Source organism: Opisthocomus hoazin, chromosome 19 (genome assembly GCF_030867145.1).
Source record: "Opisthocomus hoazin isolate bOpiHoa1 chromosome 19, bOpiHoa1.hap1, whole genome shotgun sequence".
Classification (NCBI taxonomy): domain Eukaryota; kingdom Metazoa; phylum Chordata; class Aves; order Opisthocomiformes; family Opisthocomidae; genus Opisthocomus; species Opisthocomus hoazin.
In genome coordinates, this window is record NC_134432.1 from 7,766,581 (window position 1) to 7,788,759 (window position 22,179).

Below are 22,179 nucleotides of genomic sequence, written 5' to 3' on the forward strand. Positions count from 1 at the left end.
CCTCCAGCAGCAGAAGAGAACTGTTCATTAGGTATTGCTCTGTTCTTTTGGTACTTTTAGGCTGTTTCCATGACCTAGGCAAGAACCCATGGATAAACAGTGAAGGTACCGGAGTTCCTGGGTTCTGCAGTACTAGATAGAAGGTTGCTGTTGCACCAGGCTCATATTGCAGCTGCGTGGTCTGCAAATTATAGAGGCAATTCTTAGCTCTTTTCATACAAATGAGTCTTTAAAGGGCACTGGTGGCATAAAATGCCCACATGAGTTTTCGGCAGGGCTGATTTTTGTTCTCTGTTGCACTGTGTTGGCACCACTGGATGCAACAGCATCGCCTGTGGGTCACGCTGAAATGCAGAAGAGGAGCCTTTGGCTCACAGACTTGTATCGTGTTTAGTCCATGAAAGAGCAAATAAGTGCATTTCCTAGGATGAAATGATTAATTGAATACCCAGGGTGCAGAGGTCACAGTAGGGATATTAGAAAGGTGCCATCAGTTGCTGTCACGGTGTTGTTAAACACGCTTTCATTGGTATTTCTGAGGCTCCCAGCAAACAGCGAGGTGGGTCAAGGTGAGCCAGCCAGGAACGGTGGGCGTTTAAGGAAGGCTGCCCCGCTCAGCTTCTTCCCTACAAATAATGGTTGAAGGAGAATGGTTTTGCTTCCTGTCTTTCTCATCATCTTCATCCAGCTGCAACTTTCGTGCTGCTCATGAGAAAGGAGGAGTGTCAGAGGTGGATTTCACCCACATCACATCCTATCTCCTGTTCAGTAAATTAGTAATATGCCACCATACTGTTCTGCAGGAATCTCTGTCGTGGCTGCTTTTTCAACCAGGGTGAAGGCTGGGTGGGTTTTTAAATGACTATATTTTCAAATTTGAGAACAGCTTTGATTTATTGACCTGCTGCCTCTATGAATCGAGCTGTCTGGGCTGGCATCTGGAGATAAGAGGCTGTCGAGTAATTGCTTATTATTGACTGATTGCCAACTTGGGCTGTTTGCTTGAAGGAGAATCAATAGCAGTCAATCTTCAAAGTCTAAGCTCTCGGGGAGTATGACTGGTTTCCAAATTGGGAATGACAGGTCAGGATAACTCCATATCTGATATCCCAACTTCATGTTTGGGTGTAATCCTGCTATGGAGGAGGAAGTGAGGCCATGATCTGCCTGCATCAAGGCTTTCACATCTGCCGGCTCGAAAGTCTGGGATTTTAATTTGCAGGGGTTTTCAGGGACAGATCCCACCCTGGCTCCAAACCCTCCTCCCAGAAGTGGGAGCAGCCTCAGCACCGTGGGAGATCAGTGGGAGGTGAGGGCAGGATGAGCGCAGGCATCCTTCGTCAGGTCCCGAGGGACAGAGCAGGGAGGGGTGGATGAACAGCCTGCGCTATGACACATCCCAACCAACCAGTTTGAACGCTTTATAAATAAAACAAAGCGTCTATTTTAATGCACAGTAACAGAGATTTCCTTTCTGTGGGTGATTCTATTTAGGTGACAACAGAACAAAATATCCAGTGTCACCATACGTTTTATCATTCTTTACGGAGGCTGTCGCTATGGTGAGCGTTCATTTTAAAAAGCAGACATAGCCCTTATTTAACACTATCATGACATGTTGCCTATTTTGTGGATTCACCGGTAGGGCTTCAAACATAAAAGGGGCTTCATGGCATCAAAGGCGTTCAAGACGCTTTTTTTTAATTTTAAATAAATATTTAGATCTGTGTAATGGCTGGGGTGAAGTCTGACGAGTGGAGCTGCGAAGCAATCTCACACCTTTGGCTGTAGCCCGCTCCGGATTTTCCCTAGCGCTCGGGGCTGCGGTCTGGTCTCTATGCATCCTAGACCAGAGCAGGGTTTAAAACTTGAAATAAGAGCCTTTCGTGGGGGAGGGGGAGGCTTGGATCTCTGTCAGCTACAAAGAGCAATTAAGCAAAGGGACATAAAATAGATAAATGGAAAGGGGCACGGCAGTACCCTGGTAATATGGGAAGATGAAAATGGAAGAATCTGTTTCTAAAGTATAAATATTTGTCCTTAATTTTGGAGCTTTCTTTTCACCAGAAAAGCTCTGATTCTAGGTGCACTGTTTGGGGTGAGGGAGAAATACCTCAAATAGAGCAGTTAAATCTACAGTGGTCTAGGAGAGAATGGACAAGATTACTTCAACAGCCTTGTTTAGATACTGGATTTGTTGTCTACTAGCAAATCCTCATTTGCATGGGTCCTTAATCTGTGGAGTTAAATGTGTCTCCGGATCTGTCATCCACTCTGCTGCAGAGTTGAGAACTAGATTTTTAAAGCTGTTCCTTTGTATTTGAATGTTCTTCCTCCCCTCCCCCCCCCGCACCCCAGATTATCTTCCTGATTTTTTTAAAAGCAGAGATGAGCCAACAAGTGATACAAAAGAAAAATCTGCCAGCGAGAAGAAGCTATTTTTGACTTCAGATCCGGTGGATGAACTGTCCACCAGCTTGTAGAGAAAAGCCAAGATCAGACATTTTAAACGTGTGTCGCAGGGAAGCCACTAGCCCCCCCCCTTCCTGAAAGGGCACATGAACGTGAAATCTTTAAACCTCGTTGGAGGTAGAAGGTTGGGCAGAGATCCTTGCTGGAGCTCTAGGAAGGGCTCAGCCCTTATTTTGGGGGGCTGTTTAACTTTGCCTGTAGTCCTGAAATGGCATTTCCTCATGTCTGCAGCAGCCCTCATTTCATGAAATGGATGCAACTGCTGAAAAAAGATCTCGCGTGAGCATGCTCACTGGAAGATTAATCCTTTAGAGGGAGTTGGAGAGTTAAGCTACTGTAATTTCTCTGCAGTTGGCTGCAGTAAACAACTGCTCTAAAGACACGAGGAAAAAAATTGACGGAGGTATATGGGATTAATGTACATATCTTCTTGTGTTTCTACTTTCAGGTTGAGGGTTTGATAAAGGTTTTTCTCTTAGAGCTGGGGAAGAGGGATCTGTGTAATGATTTTATGGGTGACCTTCATGTTGTGGTTTCTTTTTTTCCTCCAGGCCAAAGTAATCCTATTTCCGTGCAAGGCCATACTGAGGCACGGGCTGACTTTCTAGAGCTGGGGTAGAGCACCAGGGTGACTTCGTGTTGAGTTAAATGATTATACGAGGTGAGGCCTGCTGCACGTTGAGCTGTGTTGCCAGAAGGGAGCTGAAAACACGTAGTCTTGTTTAGATGGGATCAGAACCCAGTGGGACTTGATATATCATGCTTCTGTTGGAAAGAAAATGTGTAAAGGAATTAGCTTTGATTGCCTACAGAATAATAGTCTTTTTTTTATTTTGCTCCCCCTCCTCCCCATGCCTGAGGAGCTGCAAACCTGTGTCAGATGGGGGAAGAAAAATAATCTTTGAGATATTTTGGCTTTGCTTTAAAGGATGATCACTTTTCGCATGTTGAGGAGAGAATGCCTTGCCAGCAAGGTAAGTGTTGCAGGCACACGGATTGCGTCAAGGTGAAAGCGAGCTCCTTCGCTCCCAGTCGCTGCTTTGCGGGTGCATCCTCAAGGAGGGAAAACCTCGGTTAGTTCCTAGTTGGTGAGCAGCGTTTCATCTCCTCGCCTCCAGAAAGCATGGGTGAAGGAGGATGTGATTTACCGCCCTTGATGCTTTATAGCAGCTTCCTCCAAGTACTCACAGCGCAGGCAATGGAGGGCCATCCTGGGGGCTCCCAGGACATCAAGCGGGGATACCCGGCTGGCTTGATTTTTCTCAGGCTGCTTCAATGCAGCACTTGAGCTGGGAGAGGCAGTGCTCACTAACCACGGCTTGTGTCTTTACCTCTTAAAAACATCTAGCTAATCTTTGTGACTGGTGAGGAAATGGAGGTGAACTGTCAGCAAAACTTGCCTGGCTTGGGGGGTGGGGGTTGGGGGGTGGGGAACGGCATTGTTTTTAAGTCTTATGTACCTAACTGGAATAAATCGCTCCCCTCGAGCTCAAGTTGTTAGAGATCACTCCTCAGCGAGTCTCCAGGACTGTGTACGAGTGGAAGAAGGGCACACCCTTCCTCCGTCGAGGAGTGAATAATAATAGATGCAACTCTGCCTGTGCCGCTGAAAATTCGTGTGTTGCATGGCTGTGACAGTAGTCCTGGTGTTACCCGGTGTTAAATTTATGTCCAATGGCAGCAGGATCTGTTTGTGATGTTGGAAAATGGCTTCGTACTTTGGAAGTTATATATGGAGTGGTGTGAAGAAAGGAGTAATAATTCAATAATTTTGCAAATGTCAGGGGCTCCCACTAGATTTGTCCTGTGGTAGCTGTCAGCTTACATACGGTACGCAGGTGGGTGCTGTGCTGTCGGGTGAGTTCAGCAGGGCAGTTCTGTCACAGACTTGGCGGAGCTCGAGATGCTGCCTATTTGAAGAAAATTTTGCCACCCCAATGTTGAGGTTTTTCGCTTAGTCCCTCCTTTTCCCCTCCTTTCCAGAAGCTCTGGCTAGCACAGATTGTCTGTTCTGTGGATGGTTTTAGGGAACATTGATGGCTGCATGCGTAGGGGGAATAATTAGCTACCAAATGCAAATAGATTGTTTCTTGCAGTTTCAAAATCATTGTAATTTCTACTGAGGATGGGTTAATTATATCTTCATTTTGATGGGTGTAAAGGAAAATGATAGAGATATAGCAATATAAAGCTATATAGGGAGGGGTGTTGTTTTCACAATACTGTTTTGGAAATGGTGAGAACAAAGGCTCGCCTCTTGGAGGGCCGTGGTTCTGTCAGGATCCAGCGGTGTTGCGTGTTTCTCAGTGGTGGATGAGTGTTTTCTATTTCAGATTTTTATCTTATGCCAGCAACATATCTGTCACCACGACAAGGGGTTTTCAGTTCAGAGGAAAACCATCGAGTTCTGGTGAAAGTGTATTTGGTTGAAGGGCTGAAGTTTTTTGAAAAGCAAAGGTGAAAGCAAGAAAGTTAAAATATACCTTAAAATTTATTTCTGGTCAGGCTGTAACAAAAATGCCTCTTTAACCTAAAGATGGAGGTGGGGTCTCCTTTAACAGGACAGAACCCGGCGGTCCCATGGCTGCAGGACTGGTCAGTACGCTGACACGAGGCGCTTGTCCCTGGCTCTGCCCCGGAGCAGGTCATCACTGTCTTTCCCTTTTGCAGTGGGTGATTTTAGGGAGCCTGGATCCGTCATCTCATTCTTTATTGCAGCCTCACTGGGAAAGGGAATAGAGTTCGTCCTAAAATAGTTTGAAGCAGCTTTAAACTTTTTCTGTTGGTCTCCAGTGCCAGGGTGGGTATCTCTGGCACCAGGAAACAGGGGAAAGGCTCAGCAAAAGGACAAAGGTGACACTGTTCCCTTAATGCCATGCCTTTTGGCTCGAAGCCAAGGAGTAAAGCCCTCCTCTTCGTCTTGTTGTAGAGGAAAATGGGGGAAATGAGCTATTTTCAGTGGCTGAGGAGAGCCCCTAGCTTGGAGCACTGTGCTTCAGCCTTACCAAGCCTTTGGTGGCCTGGGGACTTTGTGTCTCCAGACTGGAGCAGCTCTTGGGAGAGCCTCAGCCCAGGGCTGCTTCCCTCCTGGGCAGGGCTGCTCTTCTCTGCTGAGAAGACATTCAGCTCCTCTCCGGCAAGCCCTGGAGCTGAGAAATTTGAATGGAAAAATAGCTACATCCAAATTTAATTTCTTTTTGGTTTAAAGTTTGCGGATGTGCTGTGGGGCTCTGCCGGAGGAGCTCTGCAGATCCCTGCCGGGGTGTTCCTGTGGAGCAGGCACCTCGCTCCCTGGCCCTGCGGTGTGGCCGGGGGGAAGCCGGGGTTGGCTCTGGGCAGCTCGGAGCCTGCTGGCACGGGCGCAGTGCCTGCTGCGAGCCCCGGCAGCCGAGGGCACGGTGCGTCTGGTCCTGCTGCGCTGGCTGCAGGGAGCGGGGCTGGCGGCAGGGAGGCAACGGCTGGGCTGGAGTCATCCGGGGGAGCAGAGCTGTCGTCCCACCCAAAAACATGCCCTGGGTGTTAACTGGCGTGCCCCGTGGGTCAGTGCAGGTGGGGCTGTGTGCGGGGAATGTGACACAGGGGACGTCTGGGTGCTTTTGTTGAGCTGGGTAACTCGGGCTTTGCAGGAGGATTCATTGCCTGAGTTTGCAGGCTCCTGTCTTTAGATTTCTGTGAAGAATTCTGCCTGTATGGCCAGTTTTGTCTCCATCAGCATAACGTTGTTCAGTGGAGGATCTGAAACCTGAATTTGGGACTTGCTCACCTCTTTGGTATCATAGCAGCCGAGGACTGTATTCAAAACAGAAAGAACAAAATGGAACTGAATCTTACAGGTGGATCTGAAGAAAGCTTACACAACCCTGGCAGCCGCAGGGAGGAGAAAGTTACTGTGCTGGGCAATACGTTGCATCAAAGTCCCAGTCTTTAATAATCAAATGATGACCACTTCAAAGCCTGCTGTCTTTGCCTCTCTCCCTTCTAACTGCTTCAGCCAACCTTTAGTCAATTGGCAATGACTCTAAAACCAGACATTACGATACAGGCCTTGTAATTATTTACTGTGATGAATCCTCTTCCTGCTGTGACACCGTGTGGAAGGGTTTTCTGTAATGCGCAGCATTTCTCCACCTTCATGCCTTGCCGAGGCTCACTTCAGAGGAGAAGTTTTATCTCCTCCTCTCTTGCCTTCCTGGCCATTTTGAAATCCAGCTTATGGCTGCGTTTCAGCTTCCTTAACACCCTGAACTAGCTGCTTGCTGCTGCAGCCTTGCTCGGTGCGCTTTTGCAGTGCTGTCCCGAGCCCTCCTGCCGCGCTGCCAGCTCTTCCGCACGTCCCGGGTGAAAACGGGGAAGGACCTCGGGGCATCTCCCCAGCAGAGCCCACGGGGCAGGCTGGTGGGACCCTGCGTTGCGAGGGGACTGGAGCAAGCCCGCAAGCAGCAGCTGGCAAGTGGGGACTCCCTGCCCCCCTCTCCCTGAGGGTTAGTAAGTGAAGTTGTGAGCACAGGGGAAGGAGATGTCTTTTTTAACCTGGCTGTGAAATGAGCAGAATAACTACCTTCCCGTGGTGGATGAGGCTTAATGAATTGATCAGCGTGGAGGCTGCACGTTTGGGCTTCTGAGCGTTAGAGAAGCAATGCAATGCGGTACGTTATGCTGGGAAAAATATAGTTCTGTGGTGAAAAGGAAGATGGAAGAAAAATCCTGCTTGAAGGACCTGCATCCACCTTCAGGGGAGAGATGGAATTAAACAGAGCAGGGAGAGAGCAGAAACGCGGGAGACAGGGCTGCGAGCATGGCCGTCAGAGGAGGAGAGGACGGGCCAGGAGGGATGGGGCTGTGCTGGAGGAGGCTGGTTTTGAAGGTGGTGGTGAAGGGACTTGGTGGCTCTTGAAAAAAAAAAGGAAAAGAGGAGGAAATGAACTGCAGGTGATTCTTCAAGCACCATCTAGTCCGTGACCTACTTGCTGCCGCAGTGGTTTGCCGCTAGAGCAGCAGACAGGAGGAATGGCTGTTCGCTGCGGGACGGGCAGGAGAGCCGGTACGTGCGGGAGCTCTTTCTGGGGTGCTTCCTGCAGCTGCTGCGCCGCGGCTGCGCCCGGAGTTGTGGAGCCACTGCTGGAGTCGGCAGCGGGAGCAGCTCCGAGCCGTGCATTTCCCTCTGGTGTCACGACGGTGGAGGGAGACGGTGCCAGGTCCTGGAACCAGGCTCAGGTTTATGAGCTGGCTTAAGCTCCTCGATGCACGAGCGAGCTCCTTCCCGGGAGGGGACTCTGTCGCTGGCCTGTCTGGGGACATGGCTCACCAGGACACGGTACGGGCAGGAGAAATCATTCATCACTAAGCTCCTTAATAATCCACTGCAAACTGAAAGTCTGCTTTCTCCCGCTTCTGCTCCTTCAGGAGCCCCCACTAGCCTGATCATTCTTAATCTCATCTTATTTTCCAGATCATCAATTTGATTTCTTAGTACTTGCACAGTCCATAGTGTTCCAGGAATCTGTGCCTCCATCAATGATCTCTGTTTCTTTTTTGAGGCTGTAGCAACCTTGAATCACAGTTTCCATACTATTTTTATAACTCACTCTACTTATTAGAGGAGTCCTTCAGAAATAACTGTACAGTTCTTACCAAGATATCCCAAAATTTTCTCAGTAAATAATAACTTCATCTCTTGCTAACATGAACTTGAAGGCTGTCCTTTTCCTGTTGGTCACTTCTCCCACTGGGGTTTGGGAGTTAAATGTCTTGCCTTTATCTTAATTTCTATATGTAGGGATACATGCATGTCACAGTGTATCAGATACTCCTTTAACTGTATTAATCATGATGCTGAGCCCCTCGTGCTACAGGCAGGCATCAAATGGTGGCATTGATTAGACAGTCTCTCTTCTTCCTTGCATTCATCAGCAAGCGTTAGCATATAACCTTCCCTTGCTTGATTTTGAAACTAGTTCCAGTGTCTTCTACAGAGCTTGAAATCCAGATAAATTCATTAATCTCAACAGACTCAATGTGGATTTACTGGGGGCAGAGCCTGGGATGGGGAGGGGACCCTGAAAAGCAGTGACCGGCTGTTGTCAGCGCCCAGTGCTGTGGCCGCTCGCCCTCCTGTGACGCCTTTCCCACTTGGACCGGGGCTGCACCCAGACTGGGGCTGCTTCAGATTTACCTCTGCACAAAATGAGATTGGGCGGTGGTCTTTGTATCTTTCTTTGGGGTGTTCTAAGTGACTCTGAGAGTGTCTGAAATGACAGCCTTCCTCCTGCTGATGGCATCGAGGGAGTTATTTGTGAGTTAGCAGTCCAAGGTTATTTAACTCCAAAACTTCTGCACTGGCCTTGCAAACTCCATCCAAGAAAACCTTTTCTTTGGGAAGAAAAATAAAAGAAAGTCCTCTGTTTTTCAGAAGTTGTGAATTATGCTCTTGTCTAAGCTGATTATTTTATTTATTCCAATAATCCTCTCTTCCAGAATAAAGGAAAATTAATTGTCTTCCTATTTCCATAATGACTTGCCCTTCAGACAGTTGCCAGGCAAAGTGCTTAAAACATTAAATGAAAAGATGGTCAATGTTTAAAATCATTGAGCTACTGTAGGAACATGTTTGTATTTTAATAGGGTGATGTTCCAGTAGTCCCAGAGAGTGCTACTTGCTCTGTGTTCTGTAGGATTATGAGGCTGGGTTTTTTTGCTTCTGCCTATGAAAATGGGGTCAAGCCTGCTGTGGTAGATAGTGGAAGTCTCATATAGGATTTTGCTAGCAATATGGACTGCCTGCAATTGAAGCCCTAAAATTATCCGGCATCAATGGGGAGCGTTGTCCTTGGGCTTCCTTGTGTTTGTTTGCTGGGAAGGTGGCCTTGCTGCATTCCAGTGCCTGGAGATGGGCAAGGACTTGCGTCCTTACAGGTGGGACGGCACAAGATTTTCCCTGCAAGAGCTTTTCACTGACACCTACCTGTCTCTTCGTTATTTTTAACTTTGTCTGGCTGAAGAAAAAGTTACCTGATTAATTTGGGAAAATGCTGGAATGCTTCCTTAAAAGGCTCAAAAGTGATGCTATATTCAGTGATGAATCTCAGACCTAAATTAGACTTTTGTGGGTGCGTTGGTTGAGGAAGGGAGTTTCATATTTTATCAGCTAACACATTTATTTTTTATACCAGGCTACGCGCTGAAGGCTCCTGACTAGCTGGGCGCACTGGTGAAGCCGGTGTGGAAGCAGTGGCACAGCTCCAGATCTAGACCAGCGTTGGGGGAGTGGTGAATCTGCCCTCCAGTTTGCTTTCCAGCTTTATTCCAACAGTCAGAAATATATAAAAGCTTGGAGCTGGGGATGGCTGTGCTTCCAATGGGGATTACGCTGAGGGTGGGTGAAGAGAAGCAGCAGAATGTGTTTAAAAATAAGAGTCTCGCGTTAACGAAAGGAGTTTGTTGCCCAGTCCTTCACATCCCCATAAACGTTGCACATCCAGGGACAGTGGAGGTGGAACTCATCTCCACTGTATTCTGGGGAAAGGTGCTGGCACCAGACCTGGATGTGGCCCTGGCTCTTTCCTCATCTCGCAGCATGACCGGAGGCGTTGGGGACAGTTTCAGTGCTGTGTTTCAACACAAGAAACCACATGGCAATGAATTCCTCATATCTGTTGTATGTTTCCCCTCGCCCCTTATGTGAAATTGCTCCAGAGGAGCAGAGTGTAATCCATCACGGAAGGGAGAAGGGTAGGAGTTAATTCATTTTCGTGATCTTACCGTAGCACTTGGTCCAGCTAATAGTAATTTGTTTTACTTGGCTGCTGCAGTAATCCTGTAAGGGACCCACTGGGAGAAGGCTCAACACAAAGGACCCGTGGCCCCTGGGTATTTCCGTTAGCTGAAAAGCACATGTGCTAATCTGGTGCATTTACAGCCAGAATGTTGTGCTGCCATCTCCAGCAGAAGAGCAATGGAGGTATCTTGATACCATCCAACTCCAGGAGACTCCCGTACCCAGGTGAGATGGTGGTTCACCGCCCAAATCTCCCTTGGCACAGGGAGGGAGGGAGCTTCTCCTGGTTAGAGTGAGCTTGGGGAACATAAAACCAGGTGTGTGAACAACCTCTGCAGGTCTCACCCGCTATGCAAGGCATACAACAGTTTTTAGCTTTCTGTTAAATGTCATAAACCTGCCAGGGGAATTCATTAACGCGACTCTCAACAGACTTAGATTTTGCCAAAGATTGATTTCAAATCACTCTTCCTACTCTTAATAGGAGGGATCTCGCTCTCCTCCCAGTTCAGAAGTCTGGAGGGAGTAGATGTAGGCTGCAGCCTAAAACCTCCCAATTTTGTTCATTCTGTAGCTGGTATGGATTGCTATTTCTTGCTGTTGATGTGCTTGGCTCATTGTGCGTAGCGTGGAAGAAGTTATCCTGGACAGAGAACACTCAGGGGCCACCTCCTCTCCGTCGAAAGCTGCCGTTGGTTTTGGTATTTTGGGCTCAGTCACTTAAATCGCAGATGGAGCTGTGTTTCCAGCTAGTACAAACCCATACAGTTCATGGAAGTAGGTGAGAATGCTCTAATTTACAGCAGTTATGGCCCTGCTCTGTGGGCAGTGTGAGCAACGTATGCGTGATGTGGAGGGAGAAGCCTGAATTTATCAGTCACGCAGAGTCTTGTGTAAAATAGTTCCATGCTTGCTGGTGCGGTTGCCTGAAGGGCTTTTGAAACGGCAAAGGTTGTGAAATTCTGGCAAGGAAGATGAGACGGTGGGAGCTGGCCCAGAGGAGGGGCCACTTCCACTGGAACGGTGGGTGTCAATGGCTGCGTCTTGCAAGGCCCCTTCCTCACGCTCCAGGCAGTGGCTGTGCTAGGCAGTGACCTACAGGCCTCTTTCAAATGAGAAGAGTTTCACAGGCATAGCCTTTTCTCCTGATCTTTTGATGGCTCTTTGCAGGAGCAACTCTGTTTGTTAGCTGGGGGCTGTTACTAGTCCTGTGAGACAATACTGCTTTTGAAAATTAATAATTATTTTTTTAGTCGCCACCACTCCACTGATAATCTTGTCCTTTTGTCTCCTGTTCCCCACGGGAGTTTTTGCCCTTCCTGGATCTCGTCCTGATCCCTGCTTGCGAAAACAAATCCCGGCTTGCTGGTGAAATCGGTTGCCTGGTGCACTGCATCATCTAGGATTGTGCAGGGAGGGAAGGAACCGGTGCCCTGCCAGGATAGCAACGCATTAAACGTTTTGCTTTGGCTAAGGGTGTCCGGCCTGCCTTTCTCTGTATCCCCTGTTTAGCTGAAGTATGAAAAGTTTATCGTTTTTGGTTCCTCAAGAGTATTTTCTCTTGGTCTTGTGGTTAGGATTGGTTGTTGCACAGCATCAACAGCCTTTCCTTCCTCTCCTCTCCCAGCACATCAGCTTATAGATTACATATGCACAGGAGGTGGATTGAAGGGGCTAACAGATCTCCATCGTTAACGATGAGCCTGTAAATGAATGTTTAGTGCTGGCAGTATCACTGTGTGCTCTGGTCTTTCATCCTCCGGAGCTCGTGGACACGAAGATGATGAGAAGCAGGTGATGGTAGGTGCTGTCCTGCCTGTTCCGCTCCTCCTGGTGAGCAGCTTCCCCAGGGAGCACCCTCCTAGTCCTGCCTTCTGGGGAACAACCTGTATCCACTGTCCTGGCTGCGAAGCGGTCGGGGCTGACTGGTTTTTGTTGGGCAAAACCCAACTTTGTGATGAGCTGGCGCTCCGGAAATGGCAGCTCTGAAGGCATCGTGAGGTCCCGGGTGTGAACTTCATGTGGAAGAGGAATTCACAATGGCCGCGCATCCAGTAGGCTGCACCTGTGTGAAAAAATACAGCTTTTTCTCTCTTTTTTGTGAGATCGGTAGTAATGTTTGCTTTGAATGTTTTATTTTGCTTTTCTGTGGATGTGGTTTTCTCTCTCGGTGCACCTCTAATGTCCCAGCGCTGAGCACAACCGTTAGCTGTGAAATGAGAGCCATCTGCACGGGCTGGGGCTGGGGAGGAAGGGCTGATGTTGCTTCCAAAATACTGGTTCAAAATCAAACTGCTGGATTTTGAGTGACGGTTCAGTAGTAGCTGCTTGTCTCTGTTTACTTTTCCTTGGGATCTGGCAACTCGCACAGGCCCTGTAGCCCGCAGCAGGAGGTGGGCACGCAGGTTTGCACAGAGTTTCGCTAGGCTGGGGGACGTCCGGAGGGCTCATGTCTCAGCACTGCGAGTTGGCCGGCTGAAGAGACACTGGTAGACGATTGCTATTGATTCTTTGTCTGGAGAGAGAACTGGAGATATATATGTACTTATTTATGCGAGTATGTGTGTGTATATATATCTTTATACATCAGATTGACTGAACAAACTTTCCTCTTTGGGAGTCACTGCTGCATTTGGAAGCCGGTGGAAGAGCTGCCATGGCTGAGGTGATGGTTACTGGGCCTTGCTGAGGTTGCCAGGGCTCAGGAAAAAAAGAGGAATGGATGATTTGGATTTAGGGAAACAACAACAAAAAAATCCCCAAACAGAAAATAAATCTTTATCACATTTCAAATCTTCCTTCTCCCCCCATTTCCAAATGTGCTTTTTAAAGAGTTACAAATGCTTGTTGGCATAGAAACTACGGAATCGGAGTGAAGCATGCAAATGTAACAGGAGCCATTCTGCCCCAGCAGCATGGGCTGAGCCTCTGCAAAGCTGGCTAAGATCTTTTACGAGGCAGAGAAAATTGTCCAGATGTTGCTCGAATTATAATGGCACTAAATATTTAGGTTTTTCAATTTGCACTTAAATCCAAAAAAAACCTTGAAATGTAGGGAATACAGATCTATTACCAGTGGGCTTTCTTTTCTTCTGAAAGAAACTGTAGTCCAAAAATATTGCTAAAATCTGTTTGGCTCCGAGTAGTGCCAAATCCTCATTAAAACATGTGGATATTTCTGTGGTTTAATCTGTTAGAAATGCATTCGGGATCCAGTTATGTTAAATTAAGCAACAATATTGGCCTGGATGTTGTTTGAAATATCAAATGTGGCAGTCGGAACACCAAGCAAAATGTTTGCACATTTTAATCGCTCGATGAGTAATTTTTTATTTTATTTTATTCTGAGGAATGATCGAGAGCGCTTAAAAACTATCCCCGCTCCCCTTGGTTTGCCTCCTTGCCCCCGGCAGGCTCCGGGAGCGGCGCAGCATCCCGGCTCCTCGCCTCCCGTCCAGCACGCGGCCACGACGGGACGGAGCCACGGCGTGCCGGGAGGATGCTGCTCGCTGTCAGCGTGCTCCTCGCGCGGAGCGCATGGACGCGCTGGTGTAGGCCTCCACAATCCTTGACGGGAATCTAAAAAGCCGGCACGGCCAAGCAGAGAGGTACGCATCACGCCAGGCTTTGCTTAAAAGGTTTTTACTGCTGTTGCTTCACTCCGTTGGGGTTTCCTAAAGATTGCCTCGGACGAAGTGCCTCTAAACTTCAGCGTCTCAGCGGCACGTAGCTGGGGGTTGTCTCCCGGCCGGTTCCCCCCGCACCCAAGGCTCCGGCAGCCTGGAGCCTCTGCTCTTGCCAGCCGTGCCCTGCAAAGGGTGCAGCTCCCTCCGTGCCTCTCCCTTCCCAGCAGGTAAGGCCAGGGGTTGCAGAGGCGCTTCGGCTCGCCGAGTGCTTATGATTTCCCCCTCCCCAGTCGTTAATTGCCTGGTGGTAAGGCAGGCCCCCTTTTTTCTGCTTTGAACTCAGCTGTGCCGAGGAAGGGCTTCACTGTCGTGAGTGTGGGAGCGGATGGCAAAGGGAAGCCATGAAGCGCTGCTCACCGTCTGCAGTGCCTCGGGACACGTTCATAGTAGATATTATGTCAAAAATATCACTGCTGGGCCGGGCTTTAATGGGGTGTGGGGGACTGTTTGTTTTTAAATTTGACACATTGCAAAACTAGTTCTATACTGGTGCCTTGTTCATTGTTTAAGGTTAAAAATGAGGGGGTTTGGGTATATTAGCAGATTTTTCAATGGCCTTTTGTTTTGGGGCTGTTTTAATTGCCTGGTGGCTTGTGCTGTGTTAGAATGAGCACCTCGCTGCAAAGTGGTACAAAGCAGGATCGCGTTGCCAGTACCTGTGTGTGACTCGATAGCATTTGCGCCTGTTTGTTGTCAGACATAAAAAGGGCAATGTAGAGGGCTGGTAGGCTCAAAATTCAACCATGCTTTACTTTTTCTCTTTTCCTCTTTAGTATGAAGTATAAATTTTTCTCTGGGCTAGTTTGATTTTTTAAAAAAAGACCCAACAGTGAAGCTTCAGCACAATTTCCTTTATTATTTTAATTCCAAGAATAATAAATGTATGGTGATAAATGAGGATTGTTGATGGAAGAAAGCAAGTGAAAATGTAAGGCATAATGGAATGGAGGTCATCGCTGTAAATGCCCTCTGCAAAAGCAAACGGGCATGCTGGGGAGCGGAGGCAGAGGTCCGGAGTCAGAAGAGGAATCAGCCTCAGCCCTTCTTTTGGCTGGTTTTTGTGGCTGTGAAATGCGCCACGTGGAGGGCCCGAGCCCCAACAGGATCCTTGGGAGGAGGTCTGATGGCTCGACCATTGCTTGCTTGTGTTGTCCTTCTCTGGGCTTTGTCAGCTTTGCCACAGGGACCCCATAGCACAAATTAACTTCGAGCAGGTCTCAATTTATTTAAGCTGGTTTTTTTATGCTTAAAATGTGTTGCTAGCTTGGACCAAAATGCCTTGAAGCTTGCAAGGTCAAGGCTGCAGTAGGCTCACAGGGAGAGGCTCAGAGGCGCGGGCTTCCCCGACCTGTGTGCTAGGTGGGCAGGGCTGGTGGAGACCCCCTTCCTCAGGGTGACCGTGCCAGCTGCCCTGCACAGACCCCCTTTGCCGCCGGGCTCCTTGCTTGCTCGGAGCAGGCACGAGCACGGGAGGTTTGATTAAGCGGTCCAGCCCGGGTTACCCGCGGTTGGGAGCGTTGTGCGAGGCGGGGGGATCTGAGGCTGCTGAGCCCATGGCTACAAGCTGCGGCAGGATGGGCAGCCCGGGCTGCGCGCCCGGGGGCCGTGGTGTGCGAGGGGAGGCTGCCCCTCCGCCCCCTCTGTCACCCACCAGTTGTATTTGCAAAAGGGTGTTTCTCTTCGTTGTTGGACTGGGTTCGTATTTTTTCTGCACTAATACTGGCTTAGCAGCTCACCTTACAGGTGGGATAGAGGCAGCTGTATAAAACCTGAATTTTCAGACAGGACCCAATATGCATTTAATAGAGCACCATCATTAGCCGGGCAGGACAAGGTAGGCCAAGCATGTATAAAAATCTTAAATAAAGGACAGGGAAGCAAGAAAACTCATCCTTGTATTTCCACATGTATGGATGTGTGCACATATGTGTTCAGTTACACACATTATCACTCTTCACTGGTCAGGTGTTAATGGGGAAGAGTATTGAGATTTATCCTCAGGTTATATTAGGATACCAGAGACTATTCCTGCAGCAGCAGGACCTTCCTGTCTGTTGGGTCAGTGGAGCGTGTATGCTTCTTTGGAGTGAATTTGGTGGGTTTTGAGACTAGAGCAGGGATGTTGGCAGTTTTTTGGGGTTTGGGTTGTTTCCATGTGTGTTCGCTCACTTTCCGAGGCTCAATAAAGGAGTTTGGCCTCTTTGCTGCCTGCACCTCGAGGTGAGGAGCAGCAGGATCTTTGTTTTAAAACCTGCCCCAAGAGGATAGTAAGAAAGGATTAGAAAGACGGAAGTAGGATGAAGGGAATAAATTAGAAACAGATGAGAAAGAAAAGACAGGTATTAAAATTAAAGGAAGAGAGTTTAAAACAGAAAAGGAAAAATGGCATGGGCAATGAAGCTTTGAAACATGAGGGATTGTGCATCTGTGTATGTGAATAACTGCAAACAGAAAAAACTCTGATCCCAAAGCAGGGTTTAAAGGAAAGGCATCTGGATATATAGGCAGGGAGTTGGCAGACAGGTGAAGATGGCAAACAAAATGAGGGACTGGGAGGCAAGTGCTGCTTGTTGTCTCTGCAGCAAGCAGAGCAAGCTGCAGAGTATTTGCTTTAATTGTCCTTTATGCCAGGGACTAAAAAGTGATACAGAAAAGTTCCCCAAGCCTCTGAATATGGTTGGAGTGATGAACAGGCAGGACTGACCCTTCGGTTCTCCACAGGGAGCGTCTCAGAGGGTCTCTGGTTCCTGTCATTTAGGAGCCTGGGGAAGGCGGTGCTCTACCAGGCTGAGAAACTTTCCAATGTTGAAGGTCTCCCACCAAAACTATGAATGGTTGAAGGGAGAGGAAACTGAGCACAACTGTACCTGGCCAGTGAATGAAGAAATGGTGTAAGTCAGTTGTGTCACAGCCTTGCACTGTCCACAGCACTGAAAGCACCATGGTGGCATCAGGAGAGGTGACTGTTTCAGCACTGCAGCCCAGTGAAGGCAAAGCATAGGATTTTTTTGACCTCTGTAGCTAGTTGAAGTTAATTTGCAATTTCGTCCTGTGTATACTTACTAGCAAAGGCAAGGTAATGTAATTTTAACCTTCATGTAACCTGTCTTCAAGTAACCCTTTTAACATAGACGTACATTGGCTTTTGCAATGAAGATAGATCCTCCAGTTAATTATCAATTGCATGGAGAGAAAGAAATTAATTGTGTCACTGATAGACACTGCAAGTCTGAAAGGCATGAGCTTGGCAGAGTTTGCCTCTTACCAAGAAGTTTGGCTTTCACCTCTAGAAGTATGTTTTATGTATCTGACAAAACATTCAGTGAATTTTTATGATGACATGCAGGCTCAGTTGACCTTAATTCTGTAAGGAGCTTGTTGTAATGCAGCTGTGCAGATCAACGCAGCTGGATCCATTGGGATGCAGCTCTTTAGAACAAAATGATGGCAGCAACCTTCCCTCCTCTCAGGCAGACTGGCAGATTTGTGAAGGTGAAGTTAGCTGATGGCTGCAAGGCAGCGTTACAGGGATTAGAAATGAAGTATAAGAACCTGGTAAAAATAAATGGATAAGAATCCTTCAAATTACTGGACCCCGTTACTTTCTGTGCACCTTGGTGTCCTCCATCCCTCACTTGGATCAGAACAGTAGGTCGTGTTTACTAGCATCCCTCCCTGGAGACTTAGTCTTGCTGTATAAACCCCCGAGACTGGCAGTTATTGAGAGACTGGTGCCGATCAACTACCCTGTTGCAGGAAAATTTGTATGTGCTTGTGTCACTTAGGAGCCATGTTTCTCTTTTTTGTTTCCTTGTGCGTTGCAATGGATGCAGCTTCTCCTTCAGTTTGTGTAGTTTACAGTAAAACTTTGATTTATGACATCCATTCAATCTCCTTGGGAATGGGGCATATTTAGATTGGTAGTGGGATATGCAGGGCTTGACAGAAACTTCTTCGATCCTTTTTTTCAGTATGGAGAGGAAGAAAAGTCTTAAATGCAGTTTGCATTGACAGGCATCTTGAGTTGCTTTACAACCGATCCTTTACTCTGTTCCTCCTAAAGAAGGATAGAAAAAAATACTGCTGACAATACTGACATGCTGCAGGCGTGTCACAGCATATTGACCTGTAAATATCCACCCTTGAGGGTTTTCACTCCAACTTCTAAGGCATGCCAGGAAAGGGAAATACAAAAAAATATTACTGTGATGATGACTGTACCCGAGGGGTGTTCCCACTATAACCATCTGGGCTAATGTCATAATTATCATGATCTGAGGGGGCCCTTCCCTCCCCCTTTCTGAAAGCGGGGAAAAAAGCCACTGAGCAATCCTCCTGCTAGGATGAGAACATTGTCTACCCGCGGTCAAGGCTTAGAAGCATTTGTGTTTGTGTCGGGTGCCTGCTGACACCTTTCACCTGATCCTGCAAGGAGAAGCCAGGCCCGCTGTCTCCAGGGCAGGCTGCAGAGCGACGGTGCTCCGGGCCGGCTGGGACGGTCCCTCTCTCGCAGGCTGAAGTCTGGACTGTTTGGACTGCGATTGTATCGTGTGGGGTACATGTCCGTGCAAAAGACTGCAAAGGATTTTGCTTCCTCTCGGGGTGTTTGCTTTGAACCAATGTATCAGTAAGCCTGATTTATTCTGAAGCAGTTCCATGCATTTCGACGGGCGCTGTTTTGGAGGACGGGTGTCGGGGGCGAGTATCGACTTTGGTCTGTCACAAGAGCTGAACGCACTGAGGAGGCAGTGAAAAAGCCAGGTGATGTTCCCCAGGTGATGCAGCAGCTCTTCGCTTGACTCTCACCCATCTGGGGAAGGACCGTCCTGCAGACTGCGCGGTGCGCAACAAACGTGCCATGGTAATGGTCCACAACACCCTCCCTCCGCTGACCGTGTCCGGCTGCGTGTTGTCAGCTGCTGAGTAGCAGGGAATCCTTGGAAGTCTTTCTTGGAGGGCCATATTCTGCCTGGCTGGCTGTTTTTTCTTGGCTTGTGCCTGAAAACAGTGCCGAAATTCAGTTCCCCAAGTGCAGCAGGAGTCATTAATCAAAGGCACACGGGAACGAGCTGCCTTGGTGCGATGCTCTGGTTCTGGGTTGTGAAGTCAGTGACAGCGATGATCCAGCTGCTAATAAGTTTCATGTGAAGCTCCAGAGCTTTCAGCTACCAAGTAAGTGTCTTACAAAAGTGCTCGAGGAAAGGAAGCTGACTTCGGCAGTCCTGGAGTTGGTTTAATTGAAGCCCAGGAGCAATCAAGCAGCTGCTTAGGGCCGGCATTTGGCTTCCTGTTGCAGAAGAAAAATACTCAGGTGTTTTTTATTTTTTCCTATTGCCAGGGCACTTTTATTTTGTCTTATTTTTGGTAGTATTACTGAACCAGAACCAGCGACTTCTGCTTGCCTGTTCTCAGGGGTAGGGCTGCATGAGAGCAGAGGAGAAGCTTCCAAAGATCCGTGATGCTGATTTGAATTCAGGAGATCAGCACCAGGACGGGGAGTCTGTGCTTTGTACAGGGCACTGGAAGGGTGAAGCCCTTTCCTGTTCCTTGTAGGATAAATAGTGCAAATGGTGATTTTTCAGTGTGCAAAACTTCTCTCCAGTAGACTCCTACCTTCCCTTGCTTTGGCTCCAAAACAGATTTTGGTCGCTGTGGCCAAGAGCAGGCACAGGAGGAGAGGGGCTGCTGTGCTCAGCTGTAGATGAGCTGCCGTGTCCATCTTCCCCCGTTCTCTGGTTCACCTCTCTGAGAGCTGGTTGCATTACTGCAGCATTTTGTGGGGTTTTTTTCCCTAGTGTTTTGCTGTGTTTTGAGGCCTTCAGTTTAAAATGTTAACAAAATTAGGCTCTGTGCCTCTCTGTGAGGTAAGTACATGTGTATTACACAGGGGGGCGGAGAAAAGTGGGAGAATTTGAGGGGAGAAATTTTTTTAAATAGTGGTTTAATTTTTGATGTGAAACCAGTGCTTAATTTTCAAGCGTACTGACCATTTGCATCTTGCTGTAGAGTCTCCACATCTCTAGGAGATGCAGGCTCTCAGCAGGTTTGAAAAACTCACTCTGAGCTGGCCACCAAAACAAGCACGTGGCTCTTGGTTTGAAATTTGGGGTCTTTTCTACAGAGCTTTCATGTGGGAAGGCATCAGAATGAGCTCGTCAGCCTGAAACTTGAGCTCTAAATACCGTCCTCACATTTGTCCTCCGTAATACAGCAAGTCTTTAGCATTGTAGCTCTGGGAACCCAAGCAAGTAGGATGGTTTAATGATTTGGGCATCAAAATAAATCCCATGCCTATCATCCCAAATTTAAACCTGTGTTCAGAAGCCTCCAGGCGTATGTGGGGCTCACGGGATCCATCAGCTCTTTGTTCCTCTGATACCTGCAAGCAACACGCTGCGGCGGCTGCCGGGCTGGAGGAAAGGAGGCAAGAACTACATTTGTTAGTAACAGGTGTCATCTCACTCTGTTTCCACATTTGCTTTTGCTTCAATACAATATTTCCACCTAAGTGTTTGCCAGGTGTTGAATGCAACTGCATTAAAAAACCGTAACGGAGCTCATTGCCCTTGCCCCCGGGCCTTTGACTTGCAGCCCAGTTATCCGAAAAAAAATGTCAAAGTAACTTCTCTGAATGGATTGCTCCTGCGGGTTGGTTCAGATGTGACTGACTGCTTGTCTGAGTCTGGGCTTTGTCCTGGTGTCAGAGACTCACCCGCATGGCAGCCGCCGGCTCTCAGGCTTGGCAGTGGGCACAAAAAGCTCCTTAGTGATTGCAAGTTTACTGCTTTGGATAAATATTTCCCCTCCCCTCCAAAACCATGTCCCTTACAGGGAGTCTTAGCAGAAGGAGAAAATGCTGATATCTTTGTTGCATAAACTGATGTGTTTGGGGGGTTTTTGGTTGTGTTTAAATTATGGAGGATGAGGGTTTTTTCAAGGGAGCTTAAAGTGCTCAGACTTCCCTGTGATTCCAAGTCGAGTCGCCCCAGACGGGCTGTCCCAACACATTCTTTGCTGCCCCGACTTGGCCAGCCGAGGTGACTCAGTAGATCAGCAGCAGAGCATGACTTCACATCTAGGTCTCCAGTGTCACGTGCCTCTGCTCCGTGCATTTGTGAAGGACTGTTCCAGAAAGTTTGGGCAATTAATTCTCCAAGCCTCATTTTTGCATCTGTAAAATGGAGACATTAGTATTTCCTACTGTTCCCATCTCTTCCTATAAATTGCTTTAGAAAATGTCCTAGGTATTTTTGTTGTTGGAACCAGATGATCTTTAAGGTCCCTTCCAACCCTTATCACTCTATGAGTCTATGATTGTTGTAAGCAAATCACAATGTGTTTGGTTCTTTTTTGCATGGTGATGCTTCCATGCTTTTTTCAGTATATGCTCTGCTTTTGATCAGGAAGAACTAGATTGTTTTCCTTGGTCTTTCCCCAGAATTCACGGGGGCTAGAACAGTCTCCAGAACTCCTTAAGACCGTGGCATTGGTTGGAATGAAACTAAGTAATTACAATATTTGGTGAAGGGTGCATACGTTGCAGAGTGTAGGCTGGGAGATTTGCTTCCAGGATTACTGGATTGCAGCAGGAATGACAACCTGCGTTAGTGGTGTTGAGTGCTCTTCAGCCACATTTGAAAAGTCAGCGCACTGAAAAGAGATTCATTTTTCAAGATCTAGGACAAGGTCCTCTGGCAGTTCTGCTGAACTGGTTTGGGGTTTTTTTGGTGCTTTTCGTTTACCCTCCAGGTGAACTACATTGATCTTCCTGTGAGCACGTTCCAGAGGACAGCAAGGCTGCTCCGTCAGTGACGTGGCATTTGCAAGCTCTGCTCCTCTGTGGAGGACCTGGTGCGTTGGAATCCAAGGCCTGGCTTCCAGCAGTGTGAAGCGTCCAGGGGTCAGCTTTAGTGCTGGGCACTGGCTCTAGCAATGACTCTGGGATTCTCCAGGGGCAGGGAACTGTGAGGCTTTGCCCTCTATCTGGAGCAAGGAGGCTTTTCTTCCTCCTGTCAGCTTCTGTGGGTGCAGCTCCCTTATCTTTTTTAGCCATGATGCTGCTGATACAAATGAGAGAAGATTTGGGCTCTGCTCCCTTGGATATGAAGGTAATCTTCTCAAGTAGAGATTGCAACCTGGCCTCAGCCCAAGCATGTTGGGAAATGAACTCTGTGCTGAGTCAGCCTCCGGCAGTGTGTGTTTAAGGAGCCACAATTTTATTTGCTGTTCTCATGTGAGTCCATTTTA

General features: G+C 48.0%; 1 protein-coding gene across 4 annotated transcripts in view; it reads left to right on the forward strand.

Moving 5' to 3' along the window:
• Nucleotides 1–22,179, forward strand: part of EHMT1 (euchromatic histone lysine methyltransferase 1) — a 126,405-nt gene that overhangs the window by 17,922 nt on the left and 86,304 nt on the right. The window contains exons 1-2 of one of the 4 annotated variants that reach the window (XM_075439282.1): nucleotides 2,817–2,875; nucleotides 3,024–3,133. The exons of 2 other annotated variants lie outside the window; for them this stretch is intronic. The gene's annotated coding sequence lies outside the window, so the exon portion shown is untranslated. Of the gene's footprint in view, nucleotides 1–2,816; nucleotides 2,876–3,023; nucleotides 3,134–22,179 lie in introns of those variants that run through there. One more of the 4 variants, XM_075439286.1, reaches the window with a different exon arrangement.